Here is a 21,691-nt window from a genome sequence, read left to right as displayed (position 1 = left end):
AATACATTGTGACCAAGTTTAAGTGTAAGGTTCGTTGAATTTTTTCCCCAAATGGTTAGACTTAAATCGTTAGAAGCTCTGTGAAAAATTGAAAATAAATTGGTAAAATTCTAATAAATTAATTAAAAATTGTGAAAAAATCTAAGTATTTAGAGTAATGAAACTAATTGTATAAAAAATATTCAGAAAAACATGAATTTCGAGTGTTAAAAGTTGAATTGAAAAAAGTGTTTCGTTTTGGGAAAACGTAACAGCGTGATGTGAAAAGAATTGTGAAGACAAATTTTTTCATTTTTCTATCCTTACGGAAAATTCAATACACATGTATGCAGGTTTTTGGGTCAGGGGGCTGGTGCTGATACAAGTGAATCTATGAAAAGTGAACAAGAGCGGGTGTGCGCGGTCTAAACTGAGGTTGAGGCAAAATCCTTATACCTACATGAAATTCTAAAAAAAAAATAATAATGAAGAAAAAAAGTGGAGCAAGTGTGAAAATTTAATTTTTTCCCAATTGAAGAAGAAAATTCTCGATTTTAAAATTACAACTAAATAAATACCTGAAAAGAATTACAACAAATACCCGGGTTTGAGTGAAGAATTAAGGTTAAAAGCCTCGAATTTAAAGAAATTTCTCAAGTAAAGTTTAACCTAATTTTAGGGGCAACCATTTTTTTCTTGCTTTAAACAAAATGAAAAGTGCTGAAAGTGTATGAAAATTAAAACATTTAAAACAAAGTTAAATGTTACAAAATTGAAGTTAGTTGAAAAGAAACAAATATTTTATAAAGTTTTTATAAAACTTTTTTTGAGTGTGTAATAGAAATCAGTAATTAAGAATTCTTGATGCCCAGAATTTGAAAAAAAAGTCCCATTCCCATTAGAAAAATAGAAGAAAAAACAAGCAGAAAAATCTTTTTTTTTATTTTTACATATAAACGACATATCGTCGCCGTAACCAACACAATCGTGGTCGTTAGTTAAACGAACACAAGAAACGGAAAAATTCGGTCAAATTTTCCTTGAACATAATCATGCGTGTATATGTATGTATGTTGTACTAACATGTATAGCTATGCAAAAGTTTGTAAGTGTATTAATATATTTCTCTCCCTCTATATATGTGTGTGTAAATTTCTTTTTTAAATTGTATTGCTATCAACATTTAAAATAATTAAAAATTTATAATAAAAATTAAATTCGTTAATGCCTAATAATCTAAAACGAGATTATTTTTATTTTTGTCAAGTTATTAAAAGTTTTCTTTGATTCTTTTTCGAGACCAAATATCCTTAGAAGTGCGTGCTAGAAAGAAACACTTGATTAGTGCATTCCATTATCCTAATAATAGTATATATAGAGTGTATTCGTTAGCGGTGTTTTGCATTTATCTTGTTGTATTTTTTCTTTTTACATTGTCAAATACTCGCGTTTCTTTTGGTTTTTCTTTCTAGCTCTCTTTCTGTTTTCTGGGAGAAATTTACCATGTGGTGTATATGTTAATAAAAAAACACAACAAAAAGTGAAATCAAAAAGGAAATTATCAACAAAGTTTCGTTAAATTTTGTTTTATTACAAATACTCTTCTCTCTCATATAGAATAAGAAAAAGATGTAGTGAAAAAATAAGAATTTTTGTTGTTTTTTTATTTTACTTCGTATTCGTATTTCCTTACTTTAATTTGGTTCTTGTATTTGTTGTTTTTGTTATAACTTGACAGGTCGTTGTATCCCCAACACAGCTGATTTTAATTGTTTGAACTCACACAGATATTCCAACACACACGCACGCTCACACACAAACACCAATGGAAACATATCCACAAACATACATATAAAAAAAATTAAATCTTTCTACACATACACAATAGAAAAAGGAACAAAAAATAATAATAAATAGAACAAACATTTTACAACCCCCTCGAAATTAAAATTAAGTGGGTTTCTATTGTTTTTAGGTTTATGTGAATTAAAATGCTAGTAACCCTTTAGAGTGTGAAACAAATTATTTTCTTAAAATAAATATTAAATCTTAAAAAAATGTGTATGTAAGATTAAATTATAAAAAATTGTTTTTCAAATACTAATACTATATATGCATTTTATTTTCTTCTGGCAGATTTCTCAATGTATCTGCATAATAAAGCTAGTTCTTATCAGACAGTTCAACGTACCTTTACTAGTAAAATAGGCTATGAAAAGTGGTAATAGTGTTTGAGGATATTAAATTTCAACTTCCGCAAAGGAAGAGACTTTTGCAATATCTTAACCACATACATATGTATAAACATGTCAAAAAGGCACAAATCTTTTATTGACCTAAAAAATAAATAGTTTCCCAGCAAAGAGTTACATTGAGTTGAAAGTCTAATATTATAACTCTTCACTATTTATACATTTTCATTGCACACTTACAAATATGGAGTTAAATAAGTCATTACTACTCACGCCTATAGACGTATAGAAAACTGTTTTTTCTAAGGCAAAATGGCAAATGCCTAAAATAACTTCTTATGTACATAAGTGTTAGATTATATATTATGAAAAGGCAAATTAAATTATTTTTGATTTACAGATTAATTAAATTAACTATAATTAAAATCAGTTCATGACTTCATCTAACATTTTTACAAATATGTCAATATACATATTTATATCAAATTATACACATATAATATAACGATAATTTTGTGAGAAATCGTTTATAATCGGGTCTAAAAATCTTCCCAGCAGTTCGGTCGGACAACCCCGCAATGTCTATTTAGGGTTACCTCTATTTTCATCCACGTTTAAAAATAGTACAACCGTGACGAAAAATGAAATAGAGCCAACAATATTAAAATAAAATTAGACTTAATTACTTCATCACATTCTTCTAAATAGGCATCCTACAGACAGATCAAATATCTAACAGATTCTGTGATAACTTTGATACAAATAATGGTTTTAACAATACTAATTCATTTAATAATTCTAAATAAAGCGAAAATTTATTTTCCAGAGAAAAGAATCTAATAATAATTTAGACTATTTCATTTCAGTTTTAAGTACCTTTTAGTAGAAATTTAGTACCAGTATCAGTCGAATTGTTGAAAACAAGAGAGCTGAAAATATTCTCTATTGATGCAGTTTACTTGGTAACGAGAAGAACCGGTCTACATTTCACTATAATGTCAACAAATCGTTTTAGAATCAAAAAATATCTCGAGAAATACAACTTATTTAAAATTATTTGTAATTCAAGAGAGTTTATAATCTCTTAAATTCTAAACAATTTTATTCATAAAAAAGTTTGATACATAATTGACCCAACTACCCATCAAAGGGCTTCATCTAAAATTCAAGCTGATGCTCATATGAATACGGAATTTATGACATAATTGAATATAGAACTTTTACTTGTAGGTTTATATTAAATATAACACTTACTTGTTGGTGTTGAAAATGGTTCAAATTCGTTCATAATTCATAATACAGATAAAACCATCTTGAATATGATCATGACGAAATAAACACAAGTTAGTTTTATGTATCGAAGTTATACAACAAAATATGGCGGGAAGCTGTCGACTTCGACAGAAGCTGATGACTATTACAGCAGTCTACAGAAGCTGTCAGAACGAAGAGGAATATGGACAAAATTTCAATTACTTTCCTGTTCCTAGATGAATACATATTTCATAAGCCAGGGAGCCAATTTTTGAACGATTTAAGGGACTAATTTGAGGTGAATTAACTATTTTAATTGAGCGAAAATCTGCAGACCTCATTCGTTTAAAAGTTGGGTTTCTAAGTGCAAAATGTTACCATCTAACCCAATTCGTTTTGCATCAGAGTACATTATCAAGCTAATTTTCGTTATGATCAGGCCTAATTTGATCCTAGATTCATTTCATAAATGAAAGTTATATGATACTTTGTATACGAATGATTGTATTTTTGAATTAAATACGAAATGAGGCTTAAAAAGATTCAATATAAAAACTAATTCACAATTTACACTTTTTCTATTTTAAAAAAGTCTTAATCTCGATCAGAAAATTGTCATATGTCAAAATTTTAATAAATATTGAAAGCAAATATTTTCAATTTAACTCAAAAGCATTTCGATCTAGATTTTCACAAAAAGAATATTTTTTTCAAAATACTTTGTTTTTGTTAATGTTTTCATTTCTGAATTAAGCACGAAATGAGATTAAAAATGATTCAATATTAAACTAATTCACAGTTTTTACCTTTTCTATTTTAAGAAATCGATCAGCAAATTATCAGGTGTCAAAATTTTAATAAATATTTAAAGAAAATATTTTCAATTTAACACAAATTCGTTTCGAAAAAGATTTTCATGAAAAAAATTCCAAAATATTTTGTTTTTGTTAATGTTTTTATTTCGTTTGGATGATAAATAAATAGAATTAAAATTACTTTTTACGTCTGAATATGTACATATGTATGTATTTTATGAATGCATACTTATTTGTTTATGTTTAATTTTTTATTTACTAACATAGAAATGTACTCATTTACCTACTCATTCCTTTATCCATTCATTCAGTTTCTGAGTCACTTGTAGACCATAGTGGTGTGTGTGTGTTTGCAAGGAATTGATTTCTCACAGATATACTTTTGTATGTAAAATATACACTTCATTTTTTATTGTTCTATTCATATGTGTTTGTTTATCTTTATAGTTCAAGTGTTTATGAAGAATGTATCTATTGTTTTGTTTTTGTTTATTCATGTTTAGTTGTTTATATTTAACAATAATAACAAAAACAACTGCAATTGAAATAGTTCATTAAATCAATATAAAAATACCAAATTCATTGACCTGTCGCGTACGGTGTTAAATTTTTTCTGTTGAAAAACTTAAAAATAAATGAATGCATACTCGGGCTTGGCCGACCATATGATACATTAATTCCGGAAGATTTTTATTATTTTTTTATAGAAGAAAAGGGTTTCTTTAAATCGGCTAATGTAGGGGTAAGAGTAAATATGTTCCTATCCTTATAAATGTTTGTAGATGAATTTACATCTACATTAAAGTAGTATTTGTGTAGAATTTCATAGTGATATTAGTTTATAAGTAATTATGGTCTTCATGTCATGTCCTTATAGGGAGTTTATATGGGGGTTAGGGCCAGATAAAGACCGATCATTACCTGAATTGGCAATGTCATTTAAAGTTTTATAAAACAAGCTCTACCATGTTTTGTAGACATACTAGAACATTTAAAATTTGAACTTATAAGTCCTATTTAAGGGTTGTGGTTGTTTTGAATTTAATTGTTATAACTGCTATAAGAAAAAACTTGCCATCTGTAGCGTGTGCACAAGCTTTACGTTGGCACACAGATAGACAGATGGACAGACATAACTAAAACGACTCAAAAAGTGACTCTGAACCGAGTGGTATACTTAAGATAGATTTAATATTTGTTTGTATAGCAGTATTTTTTTGGCTGTTACGAACATCAGCACAAACGCATAATACGCTTCCACACTATAGTAGTGTGGGATATAAAAACCAATTTATGCCAAAATTATTTGAGTAAAAATATTTTTACATACATGTAAATAAGTATAAAAAACCCTCTTATCAATTTCTAAGAAAAATATTTTAGAGGTTTTCTCTATCAAACGATTACTGTAATTAAATATAGTTTTATAAGAGCTATGAAAGGAAAGTTACTCTTTTCAAATTTATAGCATGTTTTTTTATTTTGAATCCATTTAACAACGATTAAAATAAGTAGTTTCTTTTATGTTTTGTTTTTCAAAATAATTTCCTGAAAAAAGCTGACTTTCGCAATATTATTATTCTTTTCATGTGAAATGTTTGTCCTACATTTTATGACTTTAAAGATTAGAAACATATTTACATTTGATATATTTTTAAGTATGTATGCAGTTTATTGTACTTGTGACATTTTCTTAATGCGGGTTTCCTTTTAAAGTACTTTTAAAAAGTATTATACATACACACATTCTTCTTGGATATATTTATTTGGCAAACGATTTTTACTCTTTGGATGCATTTGGAAATAAACTATGTTAAGATTTAGAGGTTATACAAATATATTTAAAAGTATTTTGTATAATACTATTTTCTTTGTAAGTTGTACATATTATAAAGCATCATAAACTTACCGATTATATCTTTGGTGTTATCTGCAAAAGAAAGTAAATGTCAAAATTAGTTGAAAGTTAAAAATTTGTTAGAAGTGAAATAGTAAATATATAAAAACTTATATACGAAATATACGAAAACTTTGCTGTTTTTAGTTAATTTTTTTCTTATAGATATTTAACTTGCATTCCATTAAGTTTTCAAAGTAAATGATGTAAGCTTTCTTTCGAGCAAAAAAAAAAAACAAAATGATTCATTTAAAAGAAGTGATATTCTTATTAATCGACTATAAAACCCTTAAAGATTTCTTTTGTAAAAAAGGGCCAATTTCAAAAATAAATAAAAATATATTTAAAAAATTTTGAAAGAGTCGACAAATAGCTACATATATGAACTCCTTTGAAAAAAGGCTAGGACCAATATGATAGTTTGTAGACCACGCGTTCCCATCCATCCGCCGCTTCTTCAAGTATGCTCTTAGCAACTTATGACGGATAAAAACTCATTTAAGGCTAATGGGCGTTAGTGGACCTTGTCAGTGAATCTTTAGCAAATTCACTGAACGATCTTATAACGTTCCCTTTCCTGATGAATTTTCCCGTTTAGACTCCTCAGCATCGTATCTACTTCTGCTTTAGCGGAATGATCAAAGCAATTTTGCCGCGCATTTGTCCTACGATCTTTCTACACTCCATAATTTAGTTTCGGCGCTGTGAAGCTTAAGAATGCACTCGTCAGTTCGCGGTTTAACAAACGACCTTTTGGAGTGGTTTTAGAATATGCTGAAAGAGCCTATCAACAAATTTTGATTTAACAACAAAATACTAGGTTCTATGAAATACAATTTGACATAGTTTTATTTAATTTTTAAAATCACAATAGCTCTGAAGGTATTTTGAGCTTGTGCTGCTAATTGTAATGTTCAAAATATTTGTCCATTAAGTATCGGTTCAGTATCAATTTTAGAATATGTCCACCTGTGTGTCCGTATAAAAAGTTAACTTTATGAAATTTTGTTTGCCCTGGTAATAACTAATATTTAATTTACCACAGGCCTGCGTCGCCGCTCTGTGAATAGGGTCTTCTAAAATGTTTAAACCCCGAATGGGACAACAGGGCATAAAAAACTACCCTCCTATTAGGATGCTATACTTTCCAAATAATGCAAATATCGGTTTACAATAAGTTTAGCAATAAACAATTTAAAATTTCAAAAGAAGTATTTTGCGACCAATAGCGTGCGCACAATTTCACATGGACATTGACAGTCAGACGGGCATACATAAATCGACACATAAAGGATGTGTGTGTAGGGCCAATATTTTTGACTGTTACAAACATCAGTACAAACGTAGTCACTATAGATATGTAGGGTACAAAATTCCATGCACCGATAGCTCTGTAAAAAATTCTTAAAAATTTCAGAATTTAAAAAACAAAATTGTTTTAAATATAAAAAAATAATAAAAATAATATTTTACAAAATTTGAAATAGAAATCCCATCTTTTCCTTACAGATAATTTTACAGCTCTGATGTAAAATACAATCCACCTACACCAATAACATTAAGTCGCCGTTTACATATATTCCATTACAAAAATATTGTATAATTTGTAGAAATTTTTCTAGAATACAACGGACATCATCTCCTTAAAAAAACTTCTTCTATCAAACAAACTGTAGATTTCTTGACAAAATTGTATGTGATGTTTTTTACCCTTAAGGGATAATAAGAACAACTTTATACTATAAAATCTATTGACAATAAAAAAAGAAGCTTTACAAAAATTAATTTGTTCTTGTCGTTGTAGTTTTTGCAATAATAAAAAAACAACAAACAACTCTCTCTTTTAGAATTACAAACAAAAAATTCAGTTGACTGTTTTTTTTTTTTTGTGTAGGCGGCGATGATAGTGGTCGGATGACTAATAACAAACATTGATTTCATACAAAATTTAATAGAAAAACAAAAAAATAAATAAAATGTTTATAGAACAACTAGAAATAGAAAGATTGTTATATTAAAAACAATTTAAAAGTTGTGAAATTCAATTGACTTTTGGTTATGTATGTTTAGATAACTTAAATTTACAATATGTAAGTATGTGTCTTGTTTGTTTCTTATTCATTGTTACATTTTATGGCCTAAAAGTTCATGAGCAATGTCAAAATCAATTTACGAAAAAGAAAACAAAAACAATCCAATAAGACAGCCAACCATTCGAAACAATAACACTTATAAAACAATATTATATTTTCACTTCCTAATAATTCAATTATAAACAATTAAACACAGATACAATATACTACACCTTTTAAAAGTAGTCAAATGTGTGTGAGTGTGAGTTTGTATATCCATATAATAATGAAAATAGAAATTAAAAACATAAAAGAAAGGTATGAAAAAACCACAAATTCATACATAAATATAATTCAATTTTAGACAGTTGTAACAGACATAAAAAACACTTGTAATACTTATAATCTAAAGAACAGAAAGGCAAGAACGAAAGAACAAAAAAATTATAACAAAAATTTACATACAATTTGAAATGCATTTAAAACACGCAGCTCTGTATAATACTTAAACATTTGTATTCTTATAAGGACTGTGATTAGTCAATATAATGCATAAATGAAACTAGATTTTATATTGTTTAGAGTTTAAATAATTTCATTTATATGGTTTTTATCAATGGATGTTCTTATTGACAAACTTAGTGCGTCCTGAATGCTTTAAATTATATTGTTTATTGCCAATAGACAAATTAGAAAGAAATACTATATATCCCCCAAAATGGCTGCCCGAGTTCTATTCCATCGAATTTTTCATGAATTTTATCTAGACATAAACACTGTTGAAAATATTTTTACTCGTTTATTACTACTAGGTAACATATTTGTTCTTACAACGCTTTTAATCATTGATTACGTTAAGTGGTTCCCAAGAATGTTATAGCGCCCCATAAGAACTACTCTCATAATTTACTTTTAAAAGTCGCATTCAAATTCTAAAATTCCCAAGAATTTATGTATATCGTACCATATTAACCGGTAACCCGCAGGGCTGAGTTCAATACTTTATTTTTATCCTTTTTATTGCACAGGTACCTTTGGAGTCCACGAAGAGGTTAGACCAAAAAACGGGTTAAGTCTATGATGCAGGGTATACCTAGAATGAATGTATCGAATGTTTTTTTCTATGAATGTGTCTGATAAATGAAAAATGTGCTGGTTTGAATGTTAATGTAAAGATGCCATCTTATTCAGATGACATCATGCAAATTCCTCCATCCTCAGATTATTTTCATTGTTTACTCTGTTGATACAAAATTTATCATAGTTTGTTTTCTGTGAGTAAAAACTTTGGCTATTTCGAAGGATTTATTTATTAGTCTGACGATTACGGTGTTATTGCCAAACGTATATTTTTATATCCCGCATATCTCCTTCCTTCTCAGGGTATATTTAATGTTTACTCTGTTCATATAAGACTTACCACGAATCATTAGAGACCATTCGGTTTGCTAAGTTGCAAAAGTTTGTTTTTGAAATTCGGAAAACCAAACCAAACGCTGAAACATTTGTTGCAGCGATGGTCGAGGAAAGTGCTTACGCATATCGAACCACATACAAAAATTTCCACTTTCGAGATCTATGGGATCTGATAAGTTGTCTCTAGCTCACACTGTTGTAGAAAAGGTCACGGTCTATAGTTTGACTGGGGTTAAAGTAAATTATTCGACTTCTGCACTGAATGTTTGGTTTTATTTATGTCATAAATATATGGTGATTTCTAAAACATTCCACGTTAATCAATTCTGGGTTATTTGAGGATGATCAAAAGCTTGATAGAATAAAAGGCATATTAGCATACAAAAATGCATGGTAGATGTTCGGATGAACTTAGAAGTATGTTATGTGTATTCCGTATGTATCGACTTTCTAATAAGGTAGGATTTTCATATAATTGTTTTCCTATTTTTAGTTCTAGAGATATTATTCTCATAAATTTTTGAAATAACTGCCTTAGAATTAATTTATAAATCCCAACAACGGACGTATTTATAAAATTTAAAAAATGGACCATTGATTGGTTGATTGATTAAGGCACCAAGCAATTAGAAATTGGTTTCATAACATTTTGAAATTACTGCCTTAGAATGGACCATAATAAAGGTACCAAAGTTTCACTGACTTTATTCCTTACAGACCAAATAAATAAGCTAGAAAATGAACTATGAAACATAAACATGCATAAGCATGCTCAACATAAAATGAAAGGTGGAGAAGCACCCATATAAATACACGAAATATGTTAATTTTTGAGTTTTTTTATTTTACTTTAGCCCTGTTATGTACCCTTATGTATGAAGTGAATTTGTACAAGTCTATATATGAGAGTTTATAAATTAATTCAATGATTAAAATGTAAGAAAGAAGCAAAAAAAAAATAAACAATGAGGAATGAAAAAATCTAAATTTGGCCTGGAAAATCAAAGAAAAAAATAATACATACACGAAAGGAAAGAATGAATGAAAAACAAACTGTAACGAAAGGAAATCAAATAAAATAATAATGGAGTAAAAATAAAACTTAACGAAACTTATTTTCACTTCTCTTTTAATACATTTTCTTTTCATTTTTTTTTTTGACACACGTGCTAAACATATACAAACTTACACATACAAAAATATGTACTTATTTATGCATGAGTTAAACGTACAACTACACACGAATGAGAGTGGAAATGCGTAAAACCGAAAGGAGAATATAACATAAAAACGAATTTTAAAGAATAGAAAAATAAAACATAAAGAAACAGAAAAAGAGGCTGAATGACAGCATAACAAACAATCACTGGGGTTTTCCGTTGAGTTTTCAGCACAAACATTTTCATTTCGTTTACAAATAGAGAAATGTTAAAATCTAATTAGGTATTTACAAGGAAAAATTAAATCGAATAAAAAAATAAGTAAATTAACAAGAAAAAAATAATTTGGAAATGTTTTGTTTTTTAAATAAAAACAATAACATAAAAAATAGGCAAAAAACAATTTAATCCTTAAAAACAGTTTTAGTATTAAATTCGGATAAAAATTTAAAATAATAAAAATAAATAACCTAAAAGTGTTCAAAAATATATAAAAAAAATTAAATAATAAAATATTAATTTACAATTTAATAGTTTTTATAATTTACAGCAAAATTTAATACATAATTGAAACAGTGTCTCAAAAAAGTAAACGTTTAAATTAAAATTTTGTCTAAAGCAGACGAGATTTTCAAAATGTTACTATTAATAAAAAATAATTTTAAAATTATTTATAGTTAATATAAATAAAAAGTTTTTATAGTGAAAAATCTAGAAAATTAAAAACAAAGCTAAAAATTGAATGTTCTATGACAATTTTTAATAAAATTTGGAATTTGTTTTAATTACGAATTTGAAGAGGAACATTTTTTTAAATAAAATAATTAAATAATAAATAAGAGTTTATAGGAACTCTTTATTTTGCCATGACAGTTAACATCATCCAGTCTGTCTGTCTCCATCAAAATATAAAATATAAAATAAGTCAAATGGCTTATAAACCCCCGTAAGGGATCTCCATCTTAATTTGTGTGATTTTTGCTAAATATTGACAAATTATGTTAACTTTAAGCATGAAATTGTAAATTCCTGGAGAAGATAGTTTCAGTTGTAATAACTTGAACTCAAATGACTGAAAGATTTTTTGGTTACAGCAACATAGTTTTTTTAACAATAAAAAAATAAAATTTAGAACTATTTAACTATTGTTGCCTATTTCGATTCAGTTATTGTTACCACAATTTAATTATAATTTTCAGGGACCGTGAAAAGTAAATTGCAAGACAGTCTTCTAAGTGAACCTTTCAATCTTATCTGCTAATTCTTTACCCTAAATAGCAACCTAGATGAGTTATTCCGATATACGCTGAGGGAAAAAGGGCGTTTTAAAATTATACACGACCGATACCAAATTGACATCAAAGTGTTTATAATTTGTCAATAACTTCCGTTGACAAGTATGTAGAGATAGTTCTCAAACCAATAATAAAAAATACAGTAAAAATACATATAAAATACACGACATTATCAAGAAAAACAAATATCGTTTTACCAAAGTGACAACACTATGTTATCAAACAGAAATTTGCGTTGTCAACGATTCGTTGTCGAGGCCACAACGATGTATTGCTAAAATGACACAATGCAATGATTGCGTTGTCTTATACTTTTTTATCTTGCTACAACGAAGACTCTTCAACTCTAATTTACTGTTCATAGAAGTGAAAAAAAAAAATTACAAAAATTATTTGCCGAATATGAAAGATTTCTGTCTATAATATTTAAACATATTATAGACAGAAATCGCCATAAACTCCTTTTCCGAAAATAAGATTCTTTCATAATAATATCAATAGTTCTATTAGAAAAATGCAAAAGGATCAATTAATTTGAAATTCACTCAAAATACACTAAATATTTGAAATGTTTAAAATCTATACAAAAAGTGTACATTTTTTTCATACAAATTTTAAATTCTATAAATTTAAAGAAAAAATTATTTTTCCTTAAAAAAAATTCTAGCAAAAATTATCACAAAATATTTTCATAAAATTCGAATTGTTATTGAAACATACAAATTTGAAATTTTACTTAAAATTAATTTTCACAAATAAAATACTTAAAATTTCAAAAATTATTCCAAATCCAAAAAAATCGATTTTTTAAAAATTAAATTTTTCAGTAATATTATCATTTTTGCGTCAAGTCAAAATTTAAACAAAAAGTAAAAAAATGCAAAATGTTTTTATAATTCTAGTCTAAATTTGAATATTTTGTATTTTTTTTTTAAATTTTTGTTGAAATTAAAAAAAAAATCAATGATTCTGCAAAAAAACTTGTAATAAAACAAATACATATGAATACTTTTTTGAGATACTGTAATAACAAAAAATTTTCATTAAATAAAAAACTATATTAAATTTTCACATTTTCTACCGTTTAAAGGTTCGTTTTGGAAACCAGATATTGTTAATTGAGTGAAAAAAATTTAACTAAAAAAATAACAAAAAGTCTGGACATAAAGTTTAGAAAACGAATGGGAAAAAAAACAAATTAAATATAGAAATTATTAAAAGAATAAAATAAATAAAATAAATAAACTTGTGCAATAATTTAACACAACAACCACAACTGTATAAAGTGTATAAAAAGCGTATTTAAAGAGGTGCCTTTTAAAGGCCTTCCAAGAAAAAGAAATAGAATCCTAACAAAATACGCAACACATCAAAGAAAATTGTCTGCAATAAATTCATCATTTTTAACAGCATCATATGTAAATACCAGCAAACTAAAAAAATCATATAAATTAAAAAAAAAAACTCGTAAAAAATACTCAAATAAAACAGATCTCTGTCTTTCTAACTTCACATAAAAGAAAAAAATTTCCATCTTTAAAAAAATTAAAAATAAAAGTAATAAAAAAAATAATCTGTGATTTTTGTGATTTATTTTAAAATTAATTTTTATTCTTCTCTCTCCTCGTGCAAAATAAAAAAAGTTGAAAAAAATTAAAACAAAAATACAAAAAAATATTATTAACAAGAAATGAAATATATTCAAAAAAAAATCATCTGTATATAAAAATCAATCACATCATTATAAAACAAGAAAAAATATGTATAAATATTAATGATAAAATTAATTAATAAAATAAAAAAGAAAAATCAATAATTATTACTATAAATAAAATTTAAAACGCGTCCAGTTTCCTTAAAACAAAAAAATAATATATAATAAAACCGCTTTTAATACTTAAAAAAAGAAAACAAAAAGTTTTTTTAACAAGAAAAACTCTTAAACACAAATAACAAATTGTTCAGTCGTTCCGCTGTATTTATTCACTACTTATATCCTGTAAATCTATATATTCATTCCTATTTAGTCCTGTTTCTATTTACGTCACACATACACACAAACAGGATTGTGTTTGTGAGTGAAACAAAGTGCGTGAGTGTGCTACACAACGTCGCCGTCTGAGGCCATCGAAATTGTTTAAACAAATATCAACAACAAGAAAAATACAAATAGCAACAACTATAATAACGAAAAAATAACAACAAATAATAATAATAATAATAAACACAACCAAAAAAATCTATATAAAAATAAATATTAAATAAATTAATAGTTTGACATCGTTGATTACATGCCATGTGTATGACGTGTCAATCTACACAAATGTGTGTTGCCGTACATCTGGTGTAACACAATTATGGCCGAGCGGTCGTCCTATAATTATCAGAAATTGGATATATTGACGGTAGGTTTTTGTTAAGAATTTAAATTGAAAAATTTCTACTAAAATTTTATATTAAAAGTTCCAAAAAAATCTATATTATGCTTTGCAAAAGTTCATTTTTGTTGATTCAAAAATCCTAAAGCGAAATAATTTCGTCGCTTAAGAAACATTCAGACTTATCAAATATTTAACAAAAAAGACGTAAGCACTATTTTTTTGAAAATTCGATTTTTCATTCTGTATAATTTTTGTAATTGCAATTTATAATGTTTCGACAATATATGTAATTACATAATAATGTCAAAACATTATAAACTGATTTCAACAAAGATATATTATGATTGTGCAAATAAATAAACGTTATTTTTGTCAAATATTTGATAGGTGTGAATGAAGCTTTATTGATAAGGGTTGTTTGATATTGAAAATAAGCAAAATCGGTTTAAGATTTCATCTATACACCATAAAAGTAAAACCTCGGAAAACTGCTTAAACAGTCATAAAAATATTATTTAGTAGCAATTTTGACGAAATTTTGAATAAGTCAATATTATATACACAGATATTAATCGGCAAAGTATGGTGAAAGTAGTACACTCTTAAAAAAGCAAGTGTATTGATGAAATTCGCTATAGATAGTATTATTTTTTGTAATAAACGAATTATATCTCTCAAGTTTTATGTGAATAGTTTCATAACCCATACAAGACCTTCTTCAGAAAATTCCTTTAAACCCAATACTGGATTAAAAACGCGAGTACAGCGATAAAATTTCAATACAAATAAGATTTTTACAGTAACTGGCTTTAAAATTCTAGTAAAACGAAAAAATTCATAAAAAAACGTTTTACACGAATCACGATCTCTCTACCGATTTATATAAGATTTTTTTAGTTATTGACCTTAAAATTTCTATAAGGAGTTTAAGTTTAATGGCCCAAAAATACAGAAGAACCAAAATCTCTCTTTCAAATGTTATGATCGGTCGATAATTGATTTTATCCCCCATATAACCCCCTTCAAAAATTACTTTAAAAATTTGCTTAAACATTTTGTAATTACTACCAAATATTATGAGGATCGGCCCAAAATTGTCCATATTTAAAAACTGATAACTGTCTTAAAATTACAATAATAGCTATGTATATATGAAACTTATATGAGCCAAAAACTTCGTAAGCCCCCTTCACACGAGCACAATAATAATTTAATCTGTAACAGTTTCGTAAAAACAAATGGAATCTTCTAAATGGAAACATCACACAAAATACAGATGGAAAATTTGACAGTTGTATAGCTCTCACGGTTGTCAGATCTTATCAGTAAAATACTTAATAATCGTCTGAACTTACAATTTTTCTTTTGCAAAGTTGTCATTTGACCCCTATACAAACACTCCTTGAGAAATTGGTTTGAAGGTCAAAATTTACTTATTTCTACATGATGATCTATATAAAAAACTTTGAAATAGACGTAAGTGCCTCTACAGGCCCTTGTTTACCCAGCAGGTCGCATTAGAAGGAAAACAGCAGATTTCAAAAGTTTCTTGTATCATAAATAAAAAAAATATTGAAAAAAACTATCAAAATAAACGCCAAATAAAAAATTAATAAGTCCAAAAATTTTTTTAAACTTTTGTTTATCGGTCTCTAGGTGTAAAAAAAGGATACACAGATATTTAATTGAATTTTTACTTATTTTCTCTATAAATACTAAAAAAATGTTACAAATATCAAGTGATAATTGTTTCTGTTAATAGTCTACTAAATTATATATTTATTTTTATGCGAATGGACAGTATATTTTTAAAATTATTAAGCAAACGAATAATTGTTTTATTTCATTAAATTTCCCATCAATCTGGGACACTTAGCAATTGCAAGTAAACTATTTCAAAAAGGATTTTTTTATTTATATAAATATGTGTGAATATAAACAAATATATCATTCATTTAGTGCAAGAGTGTAGTAAATGAAAAACACAGTTTACAGAAAATTTAATATAACAATTTTTTAAATTGAGTTAACACTGTGTTTAAATGCTAATGTGTGTGTATATGAATCAACTACGAATTGGTCTCAAATCAAGTCCATTTAGATATTAACTAAAATTGTTTACGTTCTTAAAACAATCTTTTTTAAAATCAGTATGCTTTTTTGATTAAATCTAAAAAAATCTTAAATGAGGTCTTTATTACTTGATCGATCTGTACTAGAATCAAGTCTTTTGTGTTTGGTAAGCGCACATCTGAAACACCTCCGGATTTATTCCAACAAATTAAATTACTTTGTTGAGTATATATATTTATCTAAGTTGCTATAAATTGTTCGATTTTATTTTATCTTTAGAAAAGAAGATTTTTAGAATCAAAATTTCCTAAAATATTTTTTAGAAAATAGCAAATATCGGTACAATCAGAAATAACAAATAATTTTCAGTTATAACACTCATGATGTAAATGTTCTAGTATTTTGTATATATTTTTTCATATACATACTTTGTATATACCGATATACATTTATGTGTATTTTAATTAATTTCAATTATTATAGTGAAAAAATTTACTGCAGTCACATGTACTGTAAAGTTGTTGTGTCCTTTTTGTATATACATATACAATTTTTTCAATCATTGTCGTTTTGCCTGCTTTATATATTTTGGTCTGTTTTTGTCATATAAAAGTCAAAGTTTTTTCTTTGTATTATTGTTAAAAATACTACAATAATAAAACAAACGCATGTGTTTATATTGCTTTAAAAACCAATGACAACATGCAACATGCAGTGTAAAGGAAAAAAAAAACACTTAAGTAGTTACCCATGCTGGCCATAATAATGGCTCCTTTTTTGAACTTAAATAAAAGGGGTCCATATTCTGATATGACTACCAATACCAAGTACTAAAACATGCAGTATTTATGGTTTCAATGTTGTTAATAAATGTCTTCTATATACTTCTTACATACATACTTACATACATACATAATATGTATGTAGCTACAAATATAGCAACAGTCTTCTTACAGTGTTGTGCATAGGAGACTTTTAACATATGTACATACAAACAAAAATGTATTCTTTTTTGTCGTATAAATGATAAACTTTTTTATAAATTATATATACACATTCTGCGTTGTATTAAATAAAGGGTAAAAAATGAAAAAGTAGAAAAAAAAATTATAAATAAACATGCTTAAAGATACACACGCACGCATAAACTGTAGCAAAGTGAAAGTATGCCATGGTTCAAACGAGACTAATGTTAAGTTATGGTATGTGTATGTTTTTTCAACTTTAGTTTTCAACGAAATTGCATGCAACATATAAATATAGGCATAGATTTACAAGTACATATGTCATACAGTGGGTAAAAAAGGAAGTATTTTTCCGTATTGTTAACATTCGATATAGAACTGAAATCCTGTAAATTTTCCTTAAATTAGACAATGACTTTCAAGATACAAATCTTTGGACAAGTCAGTTTAGGAACTGGTCTTTTCATAATTAAAAGTTTATTGACTAGTTAAATTATCTAATACTGACTAGTATACTAGACTAGTCTAGTAGTGGGCTATAATATTTATATACTGGTCTATTAACTAGTTCATAGTAGATTATAGATCTATAGACCTGTCTGCACGCAGAGAAAAAAGATATTTCGACATGGTTACTATACCTAAACTATGTTCACTGTAACAATATATTTTTATCAAAACATATAATTGTTATTTTAATTCCATTTAAACAATATTGCTGTTACTGTAATCATATTCATATTTATGGCAATTATAAATTTGAGTATGATTCGCCGAATGATGATTCAATAACTATATAATGGTAATGATGAAGAAATTTTATGCTACTTACAAATATTTAAACTTAAAAATAATCATTATATGTTATGTTGCTAAATGTTATATAACCATTGTATGTTATATTCTTATAAATAACCATCACACACATTAATTTGTGTGTGTGTTGTTTTAAGCGATAATAAAATGAGTTGAAATAATTCTCATTTGGTTTATAACATTTTATGTATAAGTATTTCACTTTGTATGTTATGTTATGTTTTTGTGAATCAAATTGAAATTTGTAAATCGTGCCGTGTAATGTAGGTTTTTACTTTTTTAGAAACTCTAATTTTACTGATTGAGTAATCAAAATAAATTTGAATTTGATATACATTTTTAACGACATTTTGATCACAGTAGATCATAATATAGTCATGTATAAGAAACAATATTATGGTAAATAAAAAATATTATGATAAAATATTTTTACTGATTTTAATATACAATATTTTAAAATTGTTACAATAACCATAATATCTTTAGACTACAATCATAACTTTAACCATAATATGTTGCTCTTAGAACATGATTACCACAACCATGTTTTTTCTCTGCGTGTGTTTCAATAGTACAAAATATTTGACTCTATTGCGAGTTTGTAATGTAGAAAAGACTTAAATTAAGCCTTAAAATAAAATATATTTTAGGAATATAAAATTGATATCAAAATTGAGTTGATTTAAGCCCGATTTGTACTTAATGTCAGTACGTTTTAGGCAAAAGTAGAAAATAATAAAGTTTAGTATGCGATTTGTATATTGACTAGTCTATTGATTAGTTTTTTGATCAATAGACTGGATAGATAAGTAGCTTTTTAATATTTGATTGGGTCAATTGACTAGATATGGGCTAGTACATTGACTTGCATATGGATTAATCTATCTACTTATACTTTGGGTTGTCTATTGACTTATGTATTGGCAGCTCTATTAATACATCATCGATAAGGTCTTACGGCTAATGCTGTGGCTTGTCTATTGACAGGTCTATTATATTATCGATGATTAATATGTGAACTATTCTGTGAACTGACTTATCTATGTGCTAGTTTAAGATTTTTATCAAATAATTAAAAAAATATTTAATTTGATAACAAACTTTATAGGGATAGAAAGATAGAACAAGGGACATGGTTGAAACGATTCAAAAAGTGTAGCATACGATAACTTGCATCTCACAATGCTTTTGATAAAGTTTTAAACTAAAACTTTTAATAGTTTCAGCTCCACAGTTCTCATAATACAAGTGTATATTTGTAATAGTATTATTGTTGTTTAATGCTGTGGTGGTTGGTTCAATATTTGATTGTTAAGTTGGCTGTTTGGTGGTGATGATGATGACGATGGTAGTGGACTCAAGTTGCACGACGCAATCGTATCACATCCCTATTATTGTATTATGAACAAGTGTATGTATGTATTAGTGTACGAGTGTTTGTACAAATGTTGAATAAAATGTGTGTTAGTAGTGACACAGTTTATTTTTATATATATTTTTACTTGTTTTTTTTTTCTTCTACATTGTTTTTGCTATTTCTCTTCACTCATTCCACAATAAATTTTGAAATTTTACTTCAGTTTTTTTTTCTTAGCTGGACTGAACCCTTATTGTTGTTGTAACCAATAAAATTATATTGCAAAGAACTTTATATTCACGAGGAGTAAACAGTTTAATGTTTTGTAATGTTCGCATGTATCAAGCAACCAACAATATTGTTGGTTATATATCGTGCATGTGATATGAAAATAGCAAGAAACTAATGTATGAGATACAAATTCCTATGAAGCAAAAAAGTCGACATTTTGCCTACTAAATTCATATGTTTTTATGTACATTGCGCAAGGATCGCAGGGTCTTAGTAAATTAAAAAAATAACGACAGCAGAAGTATGCTGCTGTTTATTTTTGCTTTCTTTCTTCTTTAATATCTTTTTTTTTTTGCATTATGGAATTCAACAAAACTTAAATTGTATGTACTTTATAGAAAACCGGGGTGTATGAAAAATATATGTATAGGTTTTGTCTTGTTTGTTTGAAAATGTACATATTAATTTATTACTATGTTGCTGTACAAAGTACGTGTTCGTTTTCTTTTCGTTTTTTTTTTTGTTTAGTTTTTCATCTGTGACATGAAAACTCAAGGCAGAAAACATTGCCCTTAATGGTCAACAATTAAGAAGAAAAGAAAAAAAAGAAGACTAAAACAGCAGAAACAATAACAATATAAGCAAAATAAGAAATGAGGTCACTTTCCGTATTTGACCGATATTTTTCCTATATTAAAATTAGAGAAGAAGGAAAAACAACTGCAAACAAGAAAATATACATAAATGATAAACGTTTTATGAAAACATTAAAAACAAAATATTTATTTTTCTATTTTTGTTTGCATTTTCGCCACACATATATTCATACTTAATTTACCTTTGATTAATATTTATGCAGAAATATGAAACAAAAAAAATCATTAAATATAGTAAAACATCAGCATAAAATCAAAAGATTTATTTTTGTGGACTTAAGTTGGCAAACGTTTTTAGAAAGCTTATTAAGGGGAAATGTAACTGTGTCTTATTTCTAAGAAACAATTATCTTTTTGAGATTCAATCAAAGTATTCAAAAACCTTTTAACTTTGCATACCAATTTAAACAAATAAACGTAACCGCAAAGTTTTTAAATTAAGGTAGGGTTGGTGTTTTTATTATTTTGATGCAAACAGAAAGCTTTGATCATAGTCTATCGTTTTGGGGGTAATAAGTTCAATTCCCATAGACTTTATCCAGCCTATTTTGAAATTAATTTAATATTTTTAATTTCATCTTTAAAATTAAGGTAGCGTTGGTGTTTTTATTACTTTGATGAAAACAGTAAGCTTTGATCATAGTCTATCGTTTTGGGGGTAATGAGACTTTAGTTTATCCAGGCTATTTTGAAATTAATTCAATCTTTAACAGTTTTTGACCATAAAAAGATTTATGGTTTTTCGTACTTAATATACCTCTACTTGAATCAATCGACTTAAGGAAACCGCAACTTTTCGTATTTCTGAAACGTATCCGGATTGATTTGAGTACGAATTGCTCAATTCGTTTTTGTGTATGAATGCTAATTCTAATTCTGCCAAAAGAGTATTGAAGAAATTATATAATTGTTTAATCTACTACCATTTTATTGATTAATCCATTGACCAGCAGTTTAAAAACTAATCAATGGACCTGTATATTGACTAGCCTATTTCGTATCAGACATGTAAAGTTCAGCACTATTGTGCTTTTTTAGTTCTCTATGACATATCAAAATATAATATAAAGGCGACTAGTCTATACATTAGTGTAGTCCGCAGATTCTCCATTCTCTTGTCTAAATACTCAAT

At 26.8% G+C, this 21,691-nt stretch overlaps 1 protein-coding gene and 1 long non-coding RNA gene across 2 annotated transcripts in view; both read left to right on the top strand.

The window, feature by feature from the left end:
• Positions 1–13,454, top strand: LOC124419140. The gene is made up of 2 exons (XR_006940433.1): positions 1–102; positions 13,171–13,454. It is a non-coding gene; the product is annotated as an uncharacterized LOC124419140 (long non-coding RNA).
• Positions 13,455–13,909: 455 nt separating this feature from the next.
• LOC111681125 (voltage-dependent calcium channel type A subunit alpha-1) overlaps positions 13,910–21,691 on the top strand; it is a 108,944-nt gene continuing 101,162 nt past the window's right edge. The window contains exon 1 of the mRNA XM_046947104.1: positions 13,910–14,485. The gene's annotated coding sequence lies outside the window, so the exon portion shown is untranslated. The remainder of the gene's footprint in view (positions 14,486–21,691) is intronic.

Source organism: Lucilia cuprina, chromosome 3 (assembly GCF_022045245.1).
Source record: "Lucilia cuprina isolate Lc7/37 chromosome 3, ASM2204524v1, whole genome shotgun sequence".
Taxonomy (NCBI): Eukaryota; Metazoa; Arthropoda; class Insecta; order Diptera; family Calliphoridae; genus Lucilia; species Lucilia cuprina.
Note: the sequence above shows the minus strand (reverse complement) of the source record. Positions and strands in the feature narration are given on the sequence as shown.